Source organism: Lemur catta, chromosome 18 (assembly GCF_020740605.2).
Source record: "Lemur catta isolate mLemCat1 chromosome 18, mLemCat1.pri, whole genome shotgun sequence".
In the NCBI taxonomy this organism is placed as follows: Eukaryota; Metazoa; Chordata; class Mammalia; order Primates; family Lemuridae; genus Lemur; species Lemur catta.
The window spans coordinates 27370330-27389419 of record NC_059145.1 but is presented as its reverse complement, the minus strand read 5'-3'; the positions used below and the strand labels follow the sequence as shown (position 1 = coordinate 27389419).

Genomic DNA, 19090 nt, shown 5'->3' with positions numbered 1-19090 from the left:
GGATTGCTTAAGCCCAGGAGTTTGAGGTTGCTGTGAGCTAGGCTGACGCCATGGCACTCACTCTAGCCAGGGCAACAAAGTGACATTCAGTCTCAAAAAAAAAAAAAACAACAACAAAGTAATCTAAATACCCATTAATAAAGGATTAAGTCATTTAAGGCCTATCCATATAGGGAAATACTGTGCCATCTTTAAAAAGGATGATGCAGTTCATTCATTGACGTGGAATGCTGTTTAGAAAAAAGAAGATAGTATGAGACTATAGTGTGTGTGTGTGTGTGTGTGTGTGTTTAGGTAGACAATAGCCCTATAAATACAGACCTAAAAGAAATTATCTGAAAGGATATACACGAAATAATAGGAACTTACTATCTCTAGGTAATAAGATTATGGGTGATCGTTTTTTCTTTATGTTTTCCTAATTTTTTTCCAACTAGTATGTGCTTCTTTTATAGTAAGAAAAAAATGATAAAGCTATTAAAGAATAAGCATAGTAATTGAAAACATCTCCTATTTGTGGCTAAATGAGCCCTCATTCCCTGAGATGACTAATTCCCTTCACGGCCTGTATTGTATTGAATAAGAAGTGAAATATGCTTCCTCATGTAACTTTAACAATGTTTTCTGCATTACAAATAAGCAAGATTATTTTCCCAACTTTCAACAGGAAAGAAAAAATTCTATACAGACCTAAATAACAGTTTTCAGAAGAAACTCACTGAACACACACATATACATTTACATTGATAAAGATAGTATGTTGTGTCTCATTTCTTACTGTGTAGTTTTTCACCTCTTGAAATTCCTATAAAATCATAAGGAATTCATCTGTATGGAGGCAGTATAAGATAGTGGTTAAAAGCATGAGCTCCATGGCTTACCTTCTATGCCATCCTCTATGTTACTTTTACCCAGTTAGGGCCTCAGTTTCTTCGTCTGCAAAATGTGGCTAATACTTTGCTAAGTTGTGAAGATTAAGTGAGACAGGTGCTTAGCAGAATGCCAGATATTTAGCAGCAACTGAGGAGGAGGAAGTGGTGAGGAGAGGGATAACAACATAAGAATAACAGTAGTGATAGGGTAATATGGGTAGTAATAATAATAGTATTAGCTAGTACAAGTTGAGCATCCCAAATTCAAAAATCCAAAATACAAAATGCTCCAAAATCTGAAACTTTCTGATGCTGACTTGACACTCAAATGCTCATTGGAACAATTTGGATTTTGGATTTGGAATGCTCAATCAGTAAGTATATAATGTGGATATTCCAAAATCTGAAATCCAAAATGCTTCTGGTCCCAAGTATTTTGCGTAAGGGATATTCAACCTGCATTTTTGCCCTTCCAGATACAGGCCTGCATGGGAGAAGAACCTTTTCTTGCCACATTCCTCAGCCTGAACCCTATAACCAGACCAGGTACCTTGACGAAGACAAGTGTGTAGTCTAGTTTCACCACCCAGTCCTGCCCCCTTTGCCCTGGTTTCTCTGAGTATAATGTCTTTAAAAAGAAGAAGAAGTGTTCAGGAGCTAACAACTCACCAACATAGAGTTGGTGCTACGTAAATATTTGTTTAATTTATGGTGACCTAAAATAAGCATTTCTTCTTGACACTATGTGGGGAACTTTTAAAAGAGGGTTTTGGTCATCTTTGAAGTTTATGGAAGAAAATACCAGGAACAAAAACTTCTTAGGAGAAGCTGTTTTGAATTTTAGTTTTTGAATGAGTTATAGCAATTTTATTACATTTTTTCTTCTCTTAGCCAGTTACCTTCAATTTCAACTCAGCTATACTTGCACCTGCATTCTTGTGGTTTAACTATGATAATTTTAACAAATTTTCACTTTAGTTTCATTTAAGGTATTTTGGCTTTGGAGTATATTCCATCTCCTATCACCCAAGTTCTGACAGAAATACAGTTTAATGTTTATATGGAATGAGAAACATTGATCTAGCCATGAAGAATGAGAAATGTAACCACATTTGGCTATGACATAGTTACTCTTTGTGGACTTTGGGCCTTACAGAGTTTATTACAGGAAATTTTGCAAAATGTGTACATTAATAGAATATAAAATATAGAAATATGATAATTCATGAAGCATGTCTATCAGTTATCTCTTGCTAACTAATAGCCCACTCCAAAACTTTGTGGCTTAAAACAAGTACCAGTTTATTTTTTCACAATTAGGGCAAGGCAGTTCTTCCACTGGTGTTGCCTGGCCTGAGGTCACTAATGTGGCTGCAGTCACCTGAAGGCTTGAGTCAGAACTAGTTGAGCTGGGACATCTCTCTGAGCTCCACATGATCTCTTCTCCCAGCAGCTAGACCAGATTTTTTCACTTGGAGGTACCTTGTTCCAAGAAGGTGAGAGCTGCAAGGGTTCTTAAAGTTTAGGCTTCAGAGACAACAGGGTCACTCTGCCACATTCTGTTGGTCAAAGCAAGTGACAAGGCCAGGCTAGATTCAAGGGATAGGAAATAGATACTACCTCTTGATGAGAAATACTGCCAAGTAATATTGCAGGGGACTGCCTACAGGGATGGTGGGAATTATTGCAGCTGTCTTTGCAAATAGCTGGCTTGCTTTGGTTTTATTAACCAAACTCCCTTTTTTTGTTGTGACTGATAAAACTCTATGGGAAGAACAGTGCTGAGTGGTTCCCTGTGTTATCTCTTGGGATTAACAGCACTGAAGGTAGGTACTGTTATCCCATTTTAAAGGTATGAAAAGTGAACCTTAGGGAGATTAAGTAACCTCCCCTAGTTAGAGGTAAATCCTAAAAGTTAGGGACAGTTTATCCCTGTGCCAGTGCTTTTTAAACCCATCACTAAAGAACTTTCATGGGGAGTGGAGCGAGGATGAGAAGTAGGAGGAAGCATGTCTTTAAAAATCTCAAAAGAACAATCCAGTATCTCAAAATTTTATGTGAATTTTGTATTCTACTCCATAATATATACCTTTGTTTTACCATAAAATTAATAGTTTAATTACTTGCCAATCAATTTAAATTTTATCTCCTAAATCTTTAAGAAAATGGATTCTTCTGGACTCAGTAGCTAATCAGCTAGAGGTCTTGGTTGTAAGCAATAGAAACTAAAATCTGACTACTTTAAACAAAAAAAAGAGATCACTAGAAGATGTGAGATAGCTCCCAGAATTGACAATAATGCTGAAGAACCAGGCCTCAGAATGGGCCAGATCTAGAGCAGCTTCAGGGATCTAGGCAGCAGGACTCAATAGAAGTCTTCTCCAGATGTAGGAGAACTAACCTCTCCAATAGTTTTGAATCCCATTCTCTAGTGAGAGTGTATCTCTCAGGCCCAGACTGGGTCCTGTCAGGTGCCTTGGTTATTGCCTCACCAAGACAGAAACCTGGGTTGTCATTCCCCAGCAGGGGGAATGGATGCAGGGTAGGTAAAACCAACAGATGTCCACTGTCTGAACATTTGTGGACCACTGTGAGTGAGTTGCTTTGGGCATTATCTATCACATTGAATATTTGCAACACCCTAATGACCCCTGTTTCACTGCTTTCCTTCCCAGCTCCACATACCTCCAAGAGTTCTTAAACGCCAGTTTGGGAAGCATTCTGTGGCTGTACACTATCTATTTCCATTACAGTATATCAGTGGTTACCACTCTAAGTGTAATAACACATTTGCTTTTACATGACAGTCTTTCCTAAAACATATTATACATTTCCTGACTTTTAAAGAAAAGCATATGGACTCTAGCTGAAGGGGCAACCTACATTTGTGTAGCCTTTATAAGTGTCAGTTAAACCACATTTCAAATGGTAAAGTGCTGTGCACATACAGTGTGATTTTATTCAGAGCATTTTCATGTATGTTCTCCTGTTTTATATTCTAATCCTTTGAAGTCAGGGAAGAGCAGATATTTCCCTATTTTTTAGCTTTAAGTAAGGTTTAGAAAGGTAGATGATTTCTCCTGCAACATAGGACTATTGGCAGGAGAACCCAAATGTTCTGTCAGCCCATGCCCTTACTGAGGATGGTTCTAGCACAGTGGTTTACCAACAGTAGAGGCCCCTTTGCTAGATTCTGAAGGTTCTGGACTGAGTTGGAGATGAGTAAACCAATGTTTGGCCTCATTTGAGCAATGTCTCCAATTTGTAGGGACATTTTTAGTCTGTTCAGGCTACTACAACAAAATACCATAAATGGGATAATTTGTAAACAGCAGAAATTTATTTCTTACAGTTACGGATGCTGGAAAGTCCAAGATCAAGGAGCCAGAAGATTTTGTGTTTGCTGAGGGCCCATTTGCTGTTTCATAGATGGTGCCTTCTGGCTTCATCCTCACATGGTAAAAGGGGCAAACAAGCTCCCTTGGGCCTCTTTCATAATGTCATTAATCCTATTCATAAGGGCTCTCTGCTCTTATGACCTAATTACCTTTCAAAAGTCCCCACCTCCTAATACCATCACCTGGGGGGTTAGGATTTCAACATATGAACTTTGGGTGACATAAACATTCAGACCATGGCAGTCTGTAATGGTGGTATCTATTTAGTAGTCACCTTGGTAATTAGCAGCTGCTTTTGTTTATTCTTGCCTTTAAAGCCCAGCATCTCTCTCCCCACCTCCCCAACCCACCCCTGCCCCAGCTAGCCAGTTGAGGAGCCAATTTACCCCGTCTCTTCTTGCCATGATTAGCTGGTTTTGAAGTATCTCTTGGAGCCCTTCAGTCTGGCTTTTTTTTTTTTTTACTTCCCCACAGTGTAATTACCACCTTGTGATGTAGTCACTTGTCCTCTCAGCCCCTAGACCATTCTTTAAATGGTCCTCACTGTTTTCTGCTGTTCAGGTCTAGTGCTACAAGAGGTTTTGAGAGGAGCACTTGACACTTTTGTTTAATTAAGGTCTCCAAACAGTGTTTTCTTAACAACAGGGTTGTATGGTAGGCCTTTCCTCCCCACCTCACCCCCCCATGACTTTTAAAGTTTCATTGTAGTCTGAACCATAAACTTGTCTGTGGTAGTAATATGGTGGCTTTTGTTTAGCCAGACCTTTTTGTAAATGGAGACATCCTAAGACTTCCATTGCTTTTGGAACCTTGTTCTGACATTTGACACTAGTTTTAAAATTATCTTCCTCTAATTTGTTTCAGGCACTGGTTTCTACAGCTTCTAACCATGTTTTATTCAGTACTAGTCAAAAAACTGCCTTTTTTTCCCTCTTACATTTTTAGTTGGTCTCATGGTTTTAGCAGAAATTTTTAACCTTCAGAATCCTTGAACTTAATTCTGAAAAGAATGTTAGTAAAGTTCTACATTGAAAAATACATACTTTGCATTTCCTTATACTTTATTCAATGATGTTTTTAAGATTTAGCATACTGAACACAAAGGCATTTTTACTGTTCTGGTTTATAGCTCCTCTTAGCTGCTTTAAGAAGAGATATTTAAGGCTTCATTCCCTGTGCCCTCCACTCCCCACCCTGTTGGTTATTAGTGCTCTGGTATAAATCATTTGCAGATCGAAGTTAGAAAAGAGACCATTTACCATTACATTAAGACAGTTTAAGGGAATCGCTTGTTGAAATTTACTGGCTTCCTGAAGCTAGTAAAGATGTTTATGGTTTCCAAGATTCCCTGTTAATATAATTCAATGCTATAAGACAGTAAATAACACATGTTCAGCTAGTATAGATTATGAGAAAATCTAGCTCCTAGAAAAGATATTCCAGTACTATAAATGGCACTAAACTGAAAAATCAGTTGTCATAGTAAACAACTGTCATGATCTGGTAGTAGGTAAGTTTCTTAGTGTGTCTGTTCCTTTAGCTAACAGCCAGCAACGATTAGCTTTCTTTTCCATAGATCTGGTGTCAAGTATTAATCAACTGTAGACTGGAAAGTTCTTATTGGCTGGCATTTGTAATGGAAGAAACACCAGTCTGTTTTATCTGTAGTCTTTTAGCCATATAACTGCATATGAAATCATCTTCATGGTGCTTTTACAAAGAAAAACAGTTGCATTCTTTTTCACTTGTATGAGGAGTACTTCAGAATTATTAAAATAGTGAGCTTTGACTTGGAAGAGTCTATATTATCTCAGTTAAGGTTGTGATGTGTACCAGAAAAAATTTACACATTAAATCCAACTTAGCATTCTTATTTTTTACATTTTGAATGGTTTCTTAATTTAAAAACAAAGTCTATAAAATGATTATACTATTGAAATGTCTTAAGATACATAAAAGCAAAGTAATTTGGATTGTAAGTTTCAAAAATTACATAAATTTGGTTTGTATGTAAAACTGAAATTCCTGAATACTTACAGAGGTTTTGTTTTAAAATTTTTTTCTTGATTACAAAAATCTTAAATGTTTGTAGAAATCTCAGAAAATTTCACAGATACACAGAAGGAAATAAAAGTTACTCATAATTCTATTACCCAGAGATATTACTATTAACATTTGATATATATCCACCCAGCTGCTTATAGAGATTCCCAATAAAAAATACTCTGAAATGAATACTTAGAAGTAAGGGTAAAAGAGTGGTAGAAATGGCTACACAGTGCGAACCACATTTTGCTAATCCCACTACTTCTCAGACTGCCTGCTGTGTGTTGCCTTCAGGCTGATGTGAGGGGCTTCTCCACCGGAATGGAAGAAGAAAGCTGTCTGGCCCTTGGGCCAGCTTTGGCTAAAGTGTAGCAGAACATCTTTTCTGCAGACTGCATTCTATATCTGCCTGCGTCTTTATCATAGCAACTCTTTCCTGTCAGCTCTGAATGCCTGCTGGTTGCAGAGGGAGACATTTGGAGTCCTTGTTGGAGTGGCCACATCAATTCTTATCAAACTCCTGGAAGAATTCTTTAAATCAGCTCTTGTTCAAAAGAATGTGCCAATATTCAGAAATATAATAACCCCCAGATTACTTGCACCAAGTAACAGCAAGGTGGAGTGTTTAGAGACTCCCAAGTGATTCCAATTAACATCTAACCTCAAATCCAGTCTCGTTGGTAAGAGAAAAATCCAGAGAAGGAGCTCAGAGCAGATTATGGTATAAGCATATGCCAGTCCTCTCCTGTGAAAGAGAAAAGTGCTAATCTGGTCAGAACTGTTAAAGAGACAGGCAAGGCTGAGCACAGCAGAATTTTTCTCATCCTGCTCATCTTTTGCATTAGTGCAGAAGAAAGATTTACCCTGGGATGAAAAAGAGAAAGAAGGAAGGATGGTGGGCAGGTGGCTAGTAATACAAGATGGTTGGCTCTCTTTCTGTCTACCTTGGCTAGTGGTAAGCAAATCCTCAGGTGTGAGAGACTAGCAAAGTGAAAGGACACACAGGGCAACTTCCCCAGGCAGTGATACAACTTCTTGGTATTTGGTGTGAAAATACAATGCTGACTTTGATTCCTTGCCCTTAGCCAGAGCAAACCCAGGAGAAGTAGGAGGAAATAGCATCTCTTTGTAAACATTTTATTCTGGACATGTAATAGACTCCTGCCTACAGAATTGCAAGTGTCAACTCCTCTATTCTGCCAGCTGCCTTTCAGGAGCTCCCTCAGTATTCTCCTGCGCTGACCAGTTCAAAAGGTGTCATTTCTTCTGCCTGAGAAACGTAATTGTTTACATGCTGTGCTTGGTATGGAGGAATTACTCTGGAAGATGAATAACCATTGTGATAACTGCTCACGTGCAAAGGAGGGAGATTGCTGATTTTGCAAATGTATGGTTTGAATTCTTAGGTCTGGCAGGAAACAGTCCAACTCGGATGGTTCAAGAGACTTTAATGAAGGAAATATTTTCAGAGGGGTGGACAGAGTTAAGGGTGACATGGGGCTTCTGTTACCCAGAAACTAATGGCAATAGGAAGATGTTATCACTGTTAGGTCTCAAGGAGCAAAGAGAAGAAATAGTGTTACCGGAGTCCAGTGAGAGAGCTAAAGCCGGAGAGGAGGGGCTGTCAGACAGGACCTATCATACTGGAGGGATTTAGCCGCTCTTAGAAAATGCAGCCCAGAGCAGGGAGGGAACAAGGAAGGCAATATTTTCCTCCCTGATTTTCTTCCTTCCGTCTTTGATCTTTTTCCAGTGGCTCCTCCTGGCCAAACCTACCTGGAAGCTGGCCAGCAAGTAACCCAGTGATGCTGACCATAGAAGTCAGCCTCTTGGGACACAGAGCATGGCCCAGAATGGTGGAAAATTGGTCTGGGGATGGAAAGGGGATCAAACAAAATTACTGCCATACCCTAATAGCATACCTTAATCTCACTGTCATCATTTTATCTCATCATCCTCATCTCCCAAAATCCCAAAATAGACTGTAAAGCATGTGAACTATTGATTATGACTCAATTCTATCTTTTAATATAAATAGCCCAAACAGTTGCCCTACTCTTACCAGAGTAATTAACTATTCAAAGAGAGAATGTGAGCAGTTTTCAGAAGAATTGGAAAATCACTGAAAGACCTTCTGTTGGGGCATTTTGTTCTTGGTTAAAATTAAACTAACATTTTAAAAATATGCATATGAACTACACAAGTCATTTATCTTAAAATATAAAACTTGGACTTTTAAAAGGCAAAAGATTTATACGATCTGAAGAGAAACCAGAGTATTAAAACTTGGACTTTTAATGACATATTGACGAAATGGTTTTTTTGGTGTGGCCAGGTATAGGGGCTCACACCTGTAATCCTAGCACTTTGGGGTGCCAAGGCAGGAGGATCACTAGAGGCTAGGCATTCAAGGCCAGCCTTGGAAAAAAAACCAAAAAATTAGCAGAGCATGGTGGCTGTGGTGGTAGGATCACTGGATCCTACAAGTTTGAGGCTACAGCGACCTGTAATCATACCACTGCATTGTAGCCTGGGTGACAGAGCAAGATCCTATCTCTGAAAGAAAAAAAGAAGAAAAGAAATTGGTTTTTTTTGTTGATGTCAAAGTGCAAAAGGAAAATGGAACTTTCTTTTTAAATCCTTACACATTATCTCTTCAGATCTATATAAGGTGGGATGAATTAGGAAAATTCTCAGCCAATCTAGATATATGAGAACAGATTTTTTAGCTTATCAAGAGAGAATCTGTTTTAATCTATGATTTTACTGAGGCTTGAGGTTTGAGAGATGGTATTAAGATAAATATTTGCTCTCTGGAATTTATGACCAAATAGTGAAAAGAGATCTACATCCAACTACAATAATCAGTGATAGGTAATTTAATAAAAGTATCAGCTGTGGGATTAAGAAGAGGGAGAAGTGGCTTAGTCTGTCTTTACCAGAGATTCTTTCAGACAGCTCAGAAGTATTTATTGAAAGTCTGCAGTTACTAGGTCCTGGAAGTACAGATTATAAAGATAACAAATGTCCCTAACTCAGGGCGCTGGGGTCAAGAGTGAGCGTTTCACTACTGTTGCATCAAGGTCAGTCTTTTGGTGCCTTGCCATTCCTTAGAAGAAGGATGACATCCAAAACCTTTAACATGTCTTTCAGTGGTCCTCTGATTTGGCCCTAGGGCCTTCATCTTCAGCTTCATCAGATGCTCTGGCCTTTTAGTTCCTTAGACTTGCCATGCTTCCTCAGAATTTTTTCCCTGGAGGTTTTATTTGTCTGGAGTGCTTGCTGCCACCTTCATTTCCCTAGCACCTCTTCTGCCTCATGGTCCCATTTTAAATGCCACCTCTTTGTAGAAGCCTTCCCTGACCTTCCAAAGTCCGGTGATCTTGTTACTTGCCCTAAAGCCCTATGTATTCAGCCACCTTACCCTTCTCTGAAGTACCCTTTCAATTTGTTTATATGGAGGTCTTCCCTATTAGGATGTAAACACCGTGACAGCAGGGTTCATAGCTGTCTGTTTACAGTTGACTCCTCAGTGCCAAGGATGGTGCTCAACAGAGAGATGCAAAAGGAAGGAAAAGGAACTGTTTCAAGCCCTGATCCCTACCACTCAACAGCTCTGTGACCTTTAGTATTCACTTCTTGGAGTCTTAATTTATTATTTGTAGAATGGGGATAATGATGATAATGGCTAGCTCCCATTTATTGAGCACATAGTATGTGCTCTATTTGCATTATTTTCTCAAACCTCATCAGGGAAGTAAAAAGAGGTCACACAGTTTGTAAGTAGAAAATAGGATTTAAACTCTGTTTTGTTGAATTCCAGAAAGGGGTTGCTCTCAGCCTTTTCTTTTTGTGATTGTCCTGGGGGTAAATACTATAAGGGAAAAGTTTCTTGATACAGGGTTGTATCCCATGCTGACTTTGATGAGGGAGCATGCTGGAGATCTCTTAAGCCAGTTTTAGGGAATCAGACTGTGGGGTTAACTCCACCTAGATGAAGAGGTAAGTGACCTCTAAACTGACTCCTGAAGAAGTGAGCTGCATCTAGAAGCACTCCTGTAGTTCAAATGCTCTGAGGCAAGAGAACTTTTAGAGCATTCTACAGAGTTAAGAAGCATAAGCTGGGGGCCAGAGACTGAATATCCTTGCAGGCTGGGCCAGGGAGTTGCTACTTTCTGCTAAACACTGTGTGGAGACTGTGTTGCGTTTTATTTGTTGAAAATATTTTGGAAGCATAAAGTCCCAGTTTGGAATCCATTTTGGGGACAGAAGTCTCCAAAGCCCTTCTCCCAGTTTGCATTTCTAGCAAAAGACGCAGTTTAGCTGATTCTTTCATTCCACTGTCACACCAAGTATGACAGTGTTAGAAAAGGAATCAGCATTGTGAGGTGAGAAATGGATTTTTATGTTCAGTTGTTTAGTATAATTTTGTTGTTATTTCTCTGTGAGGCTAAATTGTTTAGCCGAGATGAATGGCATCCTTGCACAAGTTACTTTACCCCTATATCATGTTTTTCATCTGGAAATTAGGAATAATTAAAATATCTACCTTGTCAGCTTGTTGTGCAATATCTACACAGTGCCTGGTACAAAATAAGTTTCTAGGCAATGTTAGCTGTTATTAATATTACCTGTCCATTCTGGCCCATGCCTCTTGAATGTTGTTTATGTTGTTTATCTATCAAAGACAGGATGATTGTGAAATGGGAACTGACATTTCTAAAGATCATGATTTTAGAGTTTTACAAAGATAGTATTAATAAAATTGGCAATGAAAAAAAGGCAATGAATGCCTTAGTGGGGCAGTCCTGGTGTTTCCTAGATGTGTTTATGATGAGATGTGTAATGTGAACATGAGCCAGTACTTAAAGAACCCATCTTGTATGCCAGGACTGTGCTTTCCATGCATTCTCCCTGAGAAATAAGTTTGATTATACAGTATCTAGTTTATAGATAAAGATTGTGATTTTTTTTTCCAAGACGTTATTAAACAGCTGTAGACATGGACACTGAACTATATGCTTCTCTAAAGTTTTTTGTCCCTTTAGCTTGTAAAGGTTTAGCTTACATCAACTTTAGCAGCTCTGCTGGAAGGGAAAAATGGAAACAGGGCCCTTAATTTTTTCTAATTATTGGATTAATTGGAAGCACTAGGCATAGTATGCCACCTGGTGCATACTAGAAGCTCAATAAATGTTTATTGAAAATCAGATTGAGGGAAAAAGATTGAGAAAAGCAGTATTAGATGCTGGCCTCAGCCTATTTTCTACTAAAGAAAAAGTCTGAGGTCACTAAAGATTTTATTAGCATAGGCTGTTTAACACAGACTAGTAGTTTGGTTGAAATTTGAGTTGAAAAATGGCGCAGTGTGTATTGCATGGAATTAACTCTAGTCTGTGCAATTTAGTTATCTCTAGAAATCTGTTCATGTCCCTCTAGGTGTCCACACTGCCCAAGAAGCTCCAGTCTTTCCCCTTGTTTGGCTAATTAGTTTATTCTTAATAAAGAAAAACTAGTTGTAACACTAAAATATGCAAGCCATAAATAGGATGGTGTAGCTGCCATAAGTTATCACTAATGTGTTACAAAGCCAGATCCAATATTTTTGTTTTTCTTTAGCTCAGATAATTAAGAGTTGACATAAAGGAAATACCATTTAATGGTAAGTGGTAGAAGAAAGAGACCTTATTGCATAGAACAGCAAACAAGCAGTTTTTAATTTTAGATTTCCTCTCTCTTCCCCCAACAACAGAAAAAAAAACTTTATTCTTTTTTTCTGGATGAACTTTATTATGGCATTGATTGGTCATATCAGACTTGAAAGGTGGCCAGTCAGATGGTAGCTTGATTAGTAAGCATCCTCTTCATGATTTATTATGTTATACCACAGAATGAAGATACTTAAAGAGATAATTGTGTTGCTTTACTATAGAAGTAGTTCGTATACTAATAGAAATTTTAAAGTGTCAAACATTAAAAGACTATTAAGACCCGGTGCCCAGATTTTGGTTTCTAATACCATTCTTCAGTAAAAGAAACCAGACATGATTTGATTCTGTGCCTGAGACAGGGAATAAAGAATATGGAGTATCTGTTAGTGCCAGAAAGCAGGAAAATGCTAAAGATACACACACACACACACCACACACCACACTCCACACAATGATGGGGTGTGTCAAAGGAACCTAGAAATCAACTGAAAGAACCCCCAGTGGTCAAAGCAGCAACAATTTGAGCAACTAAAAAGCTTAGTATTAGATTATAACCCAAAATATGAAATAAATATAAATATACAATGTACATATATAAAATAAAGACTAATATAAAATATATAAACACAAATAATTTGTAAATTTAACTATAAAATAATGATATAAAACAAATATCCCTTACCTCACACTGATATAAATAAATGATAAATAAGCAAATGGGAGAGAATAGATAACTCTTTCATGTAGAAGAATTCCAAGTGATATACACAGATAATCCCCCCTCAAGGAAGATGGAACAAAACTGCCCATCCCTTAACTATGAGCTGTGCCTGTGCATAGTGACTCCCTTTCAAAAGATACAGTATTGAAAGGAAGGAAAGAGATAGCTTCTTTCCTTAAATGGTCTCACTCTTGCTCAGGCTGGTCTTGAACTCCTGGGCTCCAGCAATCCTCCCGCCTAGGTCTCCCAAAGTGCTAGGATTACAGGTGTGAGCCACCCGCGCCCAGAGGAGCTAGCTTCTTGACACTGGTCTGGGCAATGAGTTTTTGTATATGTTCCACAAAGCACAGATAACAAAAGCAAAATTAGACTAATTGGATTGTATCAAACTAAAAATCTTTTGCACAACAAAGGAAATAATCAACAGAGTGAGGAGATAACCTACAGAATGGGAGAAAATATTTGCAAACCATACATCTGATGTGAATATCTAAAATGTATAAGGAACTCAAACAAGTCAATAGCAAGAAAACAACCTCATTAAAAAATGGGAAAGGGCCTGAATTAACATTTCTCAAAAGAAGATATGCAGATGGTCAACAGGTATATAAAAAATGCTGAACATCACTAATCATCAGGGAAATGCAAATTAAAACCACAGTGAGATACCTCCTCAGTCTTGTTAGAATGGCTTATTATCAAAAGGACAAAAGGTAACAAATGTTGGAGAGGATGTGGAGAAAAGAGAAACTTTGTGCACTGTTGGTGGGAATGTAAATTAGTATAGCCATGATGGAAAACAGTATGGAGGTCCCTCAAAAAATTAAAAATAGGACGGCTATATGGTCCAGCAATCCTACTTCTAGGTATATATCCAAAGGAAATGAACTCAGTATGTCATAGAGATATCTGCACCCCATGTTTGTCACAGCATTATTCACAGTAGCTAAGATGTAGAATCAGTTTTGATGTCCATCAATGGATGAATGGATAAAGAAAATGTGATATGGTATACAATGGAATGCTATTCAGCCTTAAAAGAAAAGGAAATCCTCTCATTTGTAACAACATGGATAAACCTGGAGGGTACTAAGTTAAGTGAAATAAGCCAGGCAGTGAAAGACAAATAATGCGTGATCTCACTTATATGAGGAATCTAAAAAAGTTGAACTCACAGAAGCAGAGAGTAAAATGATAGTTACCAGGGACTGGGAATGGAAGGTGGAGGAAACAGGGAGATGTTGGTCAAAGAGTACAAGTTTTAGTTAGTATGATTAAGTTCTGGGGATTTATTGTATAGCATGGCGACTATAGTTAATAATGTATACTTGAAAAATTTTTAACAATGTGTACTTGAAAATTGCTAAGAGTAGATCCTATGTTCTCACCCCACCAAAAATGATAAATATATGAGGTGATGGATATGTTTGATTTAATCATTTCACAATATATACATATATCAAAGCATCATGTTTACACCATGAATATATACAATTTTGTCAATTGTACTTTAATAAAGCTGAAGGAAAAAAGTAATAACATGTTTGTATTGGTTCATTAGCTGTGACAAATGTATCATATGTATGTAAGAGATTAATGATAGGGGAAACCGGGTATGGGTTTATAGGAACTCTCTATATAATCTTTGCAACTTTCCTGTAAATTGAAAGCCATGCTAAAATTAAAAGTTTATTTTTTAAAAAAGACTATGACAAGAGTCTGTAGTTCAAGTTTAATTTTCATTGTGCTGGGAGCCTGAAGTAAATAAAATAGCCTTTGGCATTCCGGGCTGATTATGGTGTAAAGTGGGACAATTCTTCCTTGCTTTTGTGGTATAAAGCCATGACAGTTTGTTTGCAGAGTCAGAGAATGCAGTATTTCTAAATGTCCTCCTGTGGAATTTCCTACTGGCATGACTCTTTTTCCCCTTTGCTTCTGCCCAGTAGCAGTCCCTTGAGTGGCATTTGCTGTCCTAGTTAATCAGAGGGTAGGAGAAATGAAAAACTCTCCTCTTCCCCCTCCCATGAAGTTTCAATGGGCACTGAAAATGTAGGTCAGATTGCATCACTGTAGAAAGGAACGAACAGGAAGGTATTTATGAAGTGCTGCCAACCTCTCTTTAGATTCCGATTCATGATGAACCAGTGTTGCGCCCAGTTGGGTGTGAGATACAGGGAGTCTGGGGGTCATGTTTGTGATGTAGTCCCAGAATGTTACATTTCAACCAGTGATAAAAAGATCTCTGTCTAAAACCCTAGTGAAAATAACTTACGCTGGCTTTGTTTAATTTGCGTCACTCAGCTTCTGGGATTCTTTTTGTCTCTTATTTATTATTATTGGCATATTGTAGTAATTTATATTAATTTAGAGAGATGTTTGAATTATAGAAACTACTACCATGTGTACATAAGAAAAATCTATTGTTTGGTAATCACATAAGTTTAATAATGTATTTTCCAAATTACATATAATCATATGCACATTGACATTTTGATTAACATACAAAACTCACAAAATATACTTTTTGTTTTGAAGTTATGTTTAAAGTATCTGTTCCTTGGCTCTCTGTGTTTTTTTTTTAATGGCAAGATCTTATAGACTTTAAGACATAAAAAATCTTTAAATGTATATTTTTATTTTTTGCGTGCTGTATGCTACCTGTTCCTGTGTAAGACATCCAGATATTGGCTGCCAAAATATTCCGTTACTGACATTGTCATGAACAGTAAACATTCTGACACAAAACCTACTCTCAAACCTCTATTTGTGCTTCCTTCTTGCCTCTATCAAGATAATTGGTAGTTCCTTTATGTACAAAATGGAAAGTGAGATGAAAAAATATGTTTGCATAGGCTTGGGTATTTTTTAATCTTACAAGTTGAATAAATTATTCTGTGAAATATGTTTATAATTAAACATGCCCTTTGCTATTTTTAAACTTTTTATTTTGAAATAATTATAGATTCACAGGAAGTTGCAAAGATAGTCTAGAGAGGTCCTGGTTACTCTTCACCCATTTTCTCCCATTCATGATATCTTACCTAACTATAGTACAATATCAAAACCAAGAAATGAACATTGGCATAAAGTGTGTGTATAGTTTTGTGTCATCTTATCTTGTGTATTTTCATGTAACCACTACCACAGTCAAGATACAGAACTATTCCATCACTGCAAAAAGATCTTCCCTGTGCTACCCCTTTTATAGCTCATTCCTGTTACCCTCACAATCCCTAACTCCTGGCAACCACTAATCTGTTCTCCAACTCTATAATTTTGTCATTTGGGGAATGTTACATAAATGTGATCTTTTGAGATTGGCTTTTTTCACTCAGCATTTAAAAAATTTTATTTTAAAAAGAACATTTATGGCCGGGCGCGGTGGCTCACGCCTGTAATCCTAGCTCTGGGAGGCCGAGGCGGGTGGATCGCTTGAGGTCAGGAGTTCGAGACCAGCCTGAGCAAGAGTGAGACCCCGTCTCTACTAAAAATAGAAAGAAATTATCTGGCCAACTAAAAAATATATATACAAAAAAATTAGCCGGGCATGGTGGCTCATGCCTGTAGTCCCAGCTACTAGGGAGGCTGAGGCAGTAGGATCGCTTAAGCCCAGGAGTCTGAGGTTGCTGTGAGCTAGGCTGATGCCATGGCACTCACTCTAGCCCGGGCAACAAAGTGACACTCTGTCTCAAAAAAAAAAAAAAAAAGAACATTTATGATAAACATTTTTTAAAGAATATTTATTTTTAAAAGTTGTTACCCTGAGTTTGATTCACTAATTTTTTAAACCATGTTTTTCTAGCTTGGGTGTTCCATACTCTGTGTTGCTATATTTGAACAGCAGCTAAAGTTGAATATGCAGACGTAATAGCTGATTATAGCATTAATCTTATTGCCTACTGTTAAGGATGATACCGTGATGTTAAAGGGAAAATTACCCTGGGAAAAGTCCATCCCATCAACAAAGTTAGTTGATTAATGAGCAGGAATAAAAAGTCCAAATGTATACTTTAATTTTATCAGATAAAGTAACTAACCACATTCATATTCCATTTCATTTTGAAATAACTCTTGAAAGGAGAGAGACTTTTTAGAACATATTTAAATGAATAGCAGTTGAAATATTTATATTAATTACCTAATGTAAAGCTCATGTCACAGAATTACCTACCATATGTTGTTAGTATGAAACGTCACCGTATGAAATCCAATGACTGCATCATGTTAATAAGATTCATCAAATGTCTTGAGTAGGAAATGGAGTTCTATAGACAAAGGCTGGGAGCAGACAGCCTCAGAAAGAACAGATATTCCTCAGATGCCAATGTGTTTTCTAACAAACTATAGAGAATATTCTAGGATCTGTAAGAAGGCATGTTAGTGTTTGGTTACAAATAATGATACCGTGACTCTAGAGAATCCCATGTGGCCAAACCTACGGAACTGAGCAAATAGAAAGTCAGTCCCAGGGTACCACTTTGCAGCTCACTGGCAATGAAGGTAAGGGTGTGAGCACTGGCTCCTCAGCTTCTCCAGAATTCATGTTCCTAAAGATTATGTCAGGACAGATTTTTATGAATAGAATAATTTTGTGACTGGCAATTGATCTTCATTTGGCTCTGGCTGCTAACATTTTAGACAGTCTTCCTCCCAGTTAGGAAAATGTTCTTTGTAATTAGAATGATCCTCTACTTACCAGCTTAACATTTTTCTCTTGATCACTTTTGTTTTCCTCAAGCAACATACTATTGTATTTCAAGTAGCCATTGGGATGGAGGAGAAGGGAAATTGATCCTTTATTGACTATGGACTATATGCCAGTCACTGTGCTAAGTGTTTATGTACATTAATATATGTAATTAAAATATTGAAAAAATGCATTAGTGGTAGTCATTAAGTGATGTATGAAATAAAGTATGAAATAAACAGCATACTAAGCAACTCTTCATAGAAAATAAGCCAATTTTCTTGGTCAGATTTACTCAAGAGGCCTGTTGCCCAAAACACTATATATATATGTGTGTGTATGTGTATATATATGTGCGTGTGTATACACATATAGAGGGAGAGAGAGAACACATGTGAGAGATAATTTAAAGGATATAGTTATATCTATTAATTTGTATATTCATGAGGCAGGGTGTGAAATGATATAGAATAGAGAGATGTAAGTCCCACTCCCTTTCCTTAGCTTTTTATCCAAATGAGGGAAACAAGTTATGAGTTCAAGAAAAATCAGCTAACTACAGAATTGAAAACTGCCTAACCCATCAATGCAGCATGCGTAATAAGGCATTACATAATTAATTATGAAATAAATATTTCAGATTATAAATCCATTAAATGTTCACAGGAAGAAAACATCATTGATTTCTGACCCATGATTTTTTATCACCTGGAAAATACAGATAATATCTACTTCATAGTGAGAAGTTTGTAAAATAATGTATATAAAGACTTAGCATATTGCCTGTTACTTAGTATACCTTCAGTAAATTATAGCTATTTCTGTTGATAATGAAAATTAGGATGATAATAAGAATAACAAAAATAATACTGTGTTAGGATAGGCCAACTGCCATGGCTATCCAAAATCTCAGTAGCTTAACACAATGCATGTTTATTTCTCACTCGAGTCACAGCTCAGTGTGGGTTGACAAGGAAACTCTTGCTTCTCCAGTCATTCAGGTGTGAAATTTTATTGCTCAGCCTTCCTCTGGGTGCTTGCAGCCATCTCCATCTGACCAGCAGAGGGTATGAAAGACTGAGGATCAAGCCAGGGAGATTTATATGGGCCTAGCCTAGAAGTGGCACCCAACATTTCTGTTCACATTTTGGACTCAGTTGCACAGTTACACCTTACTGCAATGAATATTGGGAAATTTAGTCAAATCGTGTGCTCAGGAAGAAAGAATGTGGATATAGGTGAGCACTGGCAATCTCTATCACAAATAATATTTAGAAAGGCTTAATAGGAGAGGAAGAATTTTCCCTGGATTTTTTTAGAGAGGAGAGTGAAATTTATTATAGGTTGCCCAACCTGCCTTTAGTAGGTAGTATGTAAAGAGGAAGGGTAGAAGAATTAAAAATCCTACTAGCATTATTAATAAAAATTATACATTTATCCCTGTAGTCACTGCTTTTACTGTAAGCCATTTGGTAGTGACCTTGGGCAAGCCATTTATCTGCTACAGACCTCCATTTCCTCACTTATAAGTAAGTCTTTTTCATAGGACTGGTGAAAAGAGTTTAGTGCAGGGTCTGGTCCACAGTAAGCACTCAGCAAAACTTGTTATTATTGGTAGTGTTAATAAGTATAGGATTAGAGTGAAATTCTTGGTA

General features: G+C 37.4%; 1 protein-coding gene across 5 annotated transcripts in view; it reads left to right on the top strand.

Annotated features, from left to right (window-relative positions):
• Positions 1-19090, top strand: part of ATXN7 (ataxin 7) — a 130713-nt gene that overhangs the window by 6774 nt on the left and 104849 nt on the right. The window contains exon 1 of one of the 5 annotated variants that reach the window (XM_045530695.1): positions 4271-4330. The exons of the other annotated variants lie outside the window; for them this stretch is intronic. The gene's annotated coding sequence lies outside the window, so the exon portion shown is untranslated. Of the gene's footprint in view, positions 1-4270; positions 4331-19090 lie in introns of those variants that run through there. 5 annotated transcript variants of the gene reach the window in all.